The 6,020-nt window shown below is 50.6% G+C and overlaps 1 non-coding gene across 1 annotated transcript; it reads left to right on the top strand.

Annotated features, from left to right (window-relative positions):
• Positions 1 to 2,748: 2,748 nt before the first annotated feature.
• TRNAC-ACA (transfer RNA cysteine (anticodon ACA)) lies at positions 2,749 to 2,821 on the top strand. The gene has a single exon. It is a non-coding gene; the product is annotated as a tRNA-Cys (tRNA).
• The last annotated feature ends 3,199 nt before the right edge of the window (positions 2,822 to 6,020 follow it).

The raw sequence follows: 6,020 nt of genomic DNA, 5'->3' as shown, positions 1-6,020 counted from the left end.
CCCAGACTTGGAGGCAGGTGAACAGGTAACACGGGGCAGCACCCTGCTCAGGGCATTGGCCAAGACTGGCCATTATTCTCCAGTCATTCCCGGCTTGGTCCACTCCAGGCCCAAGGGGTGTGGGCCGGGGAACCCTCCTGAGCCTGAGAGACAGAGGCTGACCTAGCCCTGGCACAGGACAGCTGTGGTCTCCGGGGAGTCCCTGGTACAGCCACACCCCAAGACACATCTCCACCCGGGGCTCCGAGGAGCATCAGGAAGCTTCCTGGAGTCCTGGCAAGGGGGCAGCTGGTAGGGGTGGCGAGGCCAAGCTCTCCAAGGCCAAGACAGAGCAGGGTAGCACGTGCCTCACAGGAGAAATGAGAGAAATGGGCCTTCTGATTTGCCCAGAACCATCCTGGCCTACACCAGTTTTCGTGCTGAGTATTAGTTATCCACAGCTGTGTAACGGATGGCCCTCAGCACAGCCGCTTAAAACAGCGATATGCACTGACTATCTCACCCAGTTTCCGTGGGTCAGGAGTTCAGCGGCAGCTGGATAGGTGGTTCTGGTTTGGGGGTCTCCCATGAGACTGCAGTCAGGATGTCATAGAAGGCTTGAAGAGGGCTGGAGGCTCTGCTTCCAAGTTGGCAAGTGTGACTGGTGTATTAACCCTGGTCAACAGCAGGGGCCCTCAAGTCCCTATCATCGGTCTTGCCACAGAGTGTCCTACAAAGTGTCCCAGAGAGAGCAAGCTGGAGCTAGTGTCTTGTGTGGGGGAAGTCACACCCTGCCCTTTGCACAATGTCTTATTGTTTGCAGGCAGCCCTCTTCCACGCAGAACACATGAGGATAAGAACATCAGGAAGTGGGGCCACCTGGGAGGCTGTCTCCCCATGAGGCAGTAATTCAGTGCAACTACTTTCGTGCTTAAAATTGTCCCAGTTTAGAGGATAAATTAGTCACCCTTAGTAAAAATTCCAAGGTCTCCAACATAGCCGGGAAAAATAGGGCAATAATAATAATAGTACCAACTTTCATGTGTGGCTTGCTATGTGCCCAGCTCTGTGTCAAGTGTTTCCAGAGTGCCCTAGGAGGTAGAAGGACTATTATCCTCCTGTGTAAGAGGATAAATGACTCACAACAGTCCCAGAGGGCTGGTAGAGCTGGGATTTGAAGCTAGGCACCTGTGGGTCATAAAAAGACTCGGAAGTTTCCATTGTATGAAAGCTTGGATGCATAAGCCAGAGATATAGCCCCTAAAGAGGCGCTAGGGCCCTGGGTCACATTAACAGAGGCTTGGGGCCACCCTTTATTTTGGGGGGCTCCAAAATCAGTGTTCTTGCCTGGAGAATCCCAGGGATGGGGAAGCCCGGTGGGCTGCCGTCTCTGGGGTCGCACAGAGTCAGACACGACTGAAGTGACTTAGCAGCAGCAGCAGCAAAATCACTGCAGATGGTGACTGCAGCCATGAAATTAAAAGTCGCTTACTCTTTGGAAGGAAAGTTATGACCAACCTAGACAGCATATTAAAAAGCAGAGACATTACTTTGCCAACAAAGGTCCGTCTAGTCAAGGCTATGGTTTTTCCAGTGGTCATGTATGGATGTGAGAGCTGGACTGTGAAGAAAGCTGAGCACCGAAGAATTGATGCTTTTGAACTGTGGTGTTGAAGAAGACTCTTGAGAGTCCCTTGGACTGCAAGGAGATCCAACCAGTCCATCCTAAAGGAGATCAGTCCTGGGTGTTCATTGGAAGGACTGATGTTGAAGCTGAAACTCCAATACTTTGGCCACCTCATGCGAAGAGCTGACTCATTTGCAAAGACACTGATGCTGGGAAAGATTGAAGGCAGGAGGAGAAGGGGACGACAGAGGGTGAGATGGTTGGATGGTATCACTGACTCGATGGACATGAATTTGGATAAGCTCTGGGAGTTGGTGATGGACAGGGAGGCCTGGCTGCTGCAGTCCATGGGGTCACAAAGAGTCGGACACGACTAAGCGGCTGAACTGAACTGGGGCCACCCTGCTCACAGGACCAGCTCTCTGGCCTCATACCAACCCTGTGAGAGTGGCAGGGCCAGGCAACCCTGCCAGGTGACAGCTGGGGAAACAGACTTGCCAGAGGTTACAGAGTCCAAGGCAGAGCTGTGAGCCAGATACACTGCCCTCCCAAGCCAGAGTGAGGGACTAGCCATCTGCCCAGAGGAAGCTGGGGAGGGAGGGAAGTGGAAAGCTTAGTCTTAGGGCACATGCCAGACTTCAGGTCTCTGGATGGAACTCTTCACTCCTGAGCCCCCCAAGCCAGGGAAAAGCCATTCCAGCCCTCACCTTGGACCCTTGAGCCCTTAGGCTTCTATAAAGCTTTCTTTAGGCAGCAGCACCCTCGTGTGGCTACTGCTGGTAACTACATGAAGCCGCAGGTTTCCTCCCTGTAAAATGCTTCACTCTCTAGCGCCTCCTGCCTGCACGTAGGTCCCTTCAGTTCTATCTGACTGCCACCCGGTGGACTCCTGTAGCCCGCCAGGCTCCTCTGTCTAGTGCCTCACGCTTCTCCAAACACTCAACTAGAAAAGAGAGACCAGCTATCCCTGGAGCTGATGGAAGGTGGCAAGAGCAAGATGGCATGGACAGAGCACTGAACTTGGTTTTAGGAAACTTCAGATAAAATCCTTACTAGGTTATTGACTCACTGTGTGGCTTGGGTCTCAAACGCCTCACCTGAAAAATGGGCTGATAACGTCTACCTTATCTTATTGCCTGACTTCCCTGGTGGCTCAGATGGTAAAGCATCTGCCTACAATGCAGGAGACCCAGGTTCAATCCCTGGCTCAGGAAGATCTGGAGAAAGAAAGAAAGAGAAGTCACTCAGTCATGTCCGACTCTGGAACCCCATGGACTGTAGCCCACCAGGCTCCTCCATCCATGGGATTTTCCAGGCAAGAGTATTAGAGTGGGTTGCTATTTCCTTCTCCAGGGGACCTTCCCAACCCAGGGATCGAACCCAGGTCTCCTGCATTGCAGACAGACACTTTACTCTCTGGGCCACCAGGAAGAGTAGTCTCCTGGAGAAGGAAATGGCAACCTACTCCAGTATTCTTGCCTGGAACATGCCATGGATGGAGGAGCCTGGTAGGCTACATACAGTCCATGGGTTTGCAAAGAGTTGGACACGACTGAGCGACTTCACTTTCACTTTATCTTATTGCCTAAGGCTTTCAAGAGGATCAAAGGCATCCAAATACAAATGTGCTCTGTAACCTGTAAAGCCCTGTGATCCGGTGAAGGATTATTATACGAAGTGTGATGGAAGGACTCTGTTGTCATCAAAGTGCGATGGAGGGACATGTTGGAGGGACTCATGATGGAGGTCTCTTGTAAGAGACCAAGAATGTCGGTCTCCATATGGTTGGCAGCCCAGGACCTCACATCCTTGGATGGACTTGTTAGCAGCTGGTACTGGCAGTCAGTCAAATAAGGAGGTTCAGCCTGTGCCCTGAAATGCAATCCTGCAGAGGGAGGGGTCACCCCAGCCCCAGTCCCTCCCACGAGATGCCAAGGGAAAAAGCTTCAGGCCAAGCATTGGTTTGACCCAAAGACTTGCATCAGAACCCAGCACTCATTTCCATATCTACAAGAGGAGAACCACCACATTCCACGCAGGACTGCTGTGAGAAATGAGAGAACATGTAAAAACTCTCTCTTGGATGCCTGGCCCAGAGTTAGTTTATGACGAATGACTTCACGTCCCCGGTGGCTCACATGGTAACGAATCTGCCTGTGATGTGGGAGACCCAGTTTCGATCTCTGGGTCAGGAAGATCCCCTGGAGAAGGGAATGGCTATCCACTCCAGTATTCTTGCCTGGAGAATTCCACGAGCAGGAATTTTGACTCCATGGAGTCAAAAGGAGTCGGACACGACTGAGCGACTAACACTTTTTAACTTCTTTACATAATGGACAAGGACTGTTTGGTTCACCAAAGCCTGTGCACAAACATTGGGAGGAGTGCTATTAAAAGGTAAAAAACGAGAGGCATCATTTATTGCGCCATGTGCCAGGCACTCTGCTAGGCAGTTCAGTTCATCCTCTCAGCCAAACTTGGACATGAAGTACTGTTTTCCCCAGTTTCACAGAGAAGACAGTTTGGACTCAGAGAGATGACCCAGGTAATAAAGGGCAATTGGGATGAAAACCTGTATTTTTCTGACCACAAAGGCCTCAAAGACACAGGGTTGAAGTTAAGATGATGGAGGTATCACATTTCCAACCTAGCACCTTGCTTTCTTACCAAAAACACAAAACATTTCTCTAAATGCTGAGTAAAAGGAGAGGGGGAAAAAAGTACAAAATCTAAGTATAAATAGTCCAGGTAGAAGACAAAACCTACATGAGTAGCCCTTAAGGTGCAGGCACTTGACATGTATATTTTTACTTTTTGCCCGAGTCCTAGCTGCAACACGAGGAGTCCAATCCAACCAGGAATCGAACCCATGTACCCTGCATTGGGAGCATAGTCTTAACCACTGGACCACCAGGGAAGTCCTTTGACATGTTTATTAACAATTCCATCTTACTTCAGCTTCAGGAAACTGAGGAACAGAGAGACAAAATTACCAGCTCAAGGTCACAGACTGTAGACTCATGAGAGATAAAGAAATCCAAGCCTCTTGTTTTTGCCTGCTTTGCTCCCGGCCTCTGCAAAGGCCCAGTAAAACCGTAATTGTCTAAAAGCTGTTAACGTTCCATGATGTAAGAACCACTTCACATACATGCAACTGATGGCCTTCCATCCATTTCCATCAAGGAATTCGGTTAAAGATCAGGTAAAGGGACTACCCCGGTGGTCCAGTGGTTAAGAATCTGCTTCGAGATGCAGGGGATGGGGGTTCGATCCCTGGCTGAGGAACTAAGATTCCACAGGCCACAGGGCAACTAAGCCCGCACACCTCAACGACTGACTCCTTGTGCTGCAACTAGACAAGTCTACGTGCCCCAACAAAAGCTTCTGCGTGCCGCAACTAAGACCCGACACAACCAAATAAATATACAAATACTTAAAAAGATCAGGTTAGGGTTAGGGAGCCACATTTGAACCCTGGTCTGATTGCAGAGCCACGCTACTCAGAGTCGCACACACCCCAGCATGCTATCTCTTATGGCCTCGGAAGAGGGCTCGGGAAGGACTCCATTACAGCTGCCAAGGCAAAATCAGGTTCTGGACTTGAACCCTCCACTGGCTCAGCTCCTTTCCCCTCTGTTTCTTCTCAGACCACAGGGGCTGCTAGTGACCGTCCCTCACCCTTGGAGGGGGACCCTGGGAAGTCCATCTACCCTGAGGCTCCACTTCCAGCGCCCCTGGCTGAGCCCATCCTGTCGTTGCCAACCAAGTTTCAGTGGTGGTTTTCTGCCAAAGCTGCTCCTGGAGCAAAGATGGTAAAGAAGGGAAAGGGGGCATCTTCAGGCACACACGGCAGGTATTTCAGTTAGCTAGAGTCTCCTGAACTCACTGCTGGAAGAGGTCCCCAGTGTGATGCTATGAAGAGTGAGCTAGGGACAGCAGGCCAGCCTGGGCCAACCTTGGTGTGAGGACACAGAAGGGCGGGGTGCAGACAGGAGCAGCCCAGCCAGGGGAAAGGAAAGGGGACCTCAGGGCAGGAAGGCTTTCCCTACCGCCCTGCCTCAGAAAATGAGGAGGAGACATTTAGCTTAGCCAGGAGACATTTATAATCTGTTGGGTTCTAATACAGGCCCTTTGGGCTCGCAACAGGTGCAGAGCCCAGAGAGTGCAAATGAAGAGAACCAGGCGGAGAGTGGGGTCAGGCCTTTTGAGGATGCTCCCTGTCATGGGCACCCAAGAAGGTGAATTTTCTGATTTTTCAAAAGAAGTTGGACATTGCGACGCCATGTGGGATGTCTTTAATAAACCCTCTCACAAGACAAAAACAAAACAGAAAGAAAGAGACACAAACAAGAAAAGGGTTATCTGCTCTGGGGCACTATATTGGAAAAAATAATAATAGTAATAAAGCACAAAC

The sequence above is a fragment of the Bos indicus genome, chromosome 2, assembly GCF_029378745.1.
Source record: "Bos indicus isolate NIAB-ARS_2022 breed Sahiwal x Tharparkar chromosome 2, NIAB-ARS_B.indTharparkar_mat_pri_1.0, whole genome shotgun sequence".
Classification (NCBI taxonomy): Eukaryota; Metazoa; Chordata; class Mammalia; order Artiodactyla; family Bovidae; genus Bos; species Bos indicus.
This window is presented reverse-complemented; position numbering and strand designations above follow the sequence as displayed.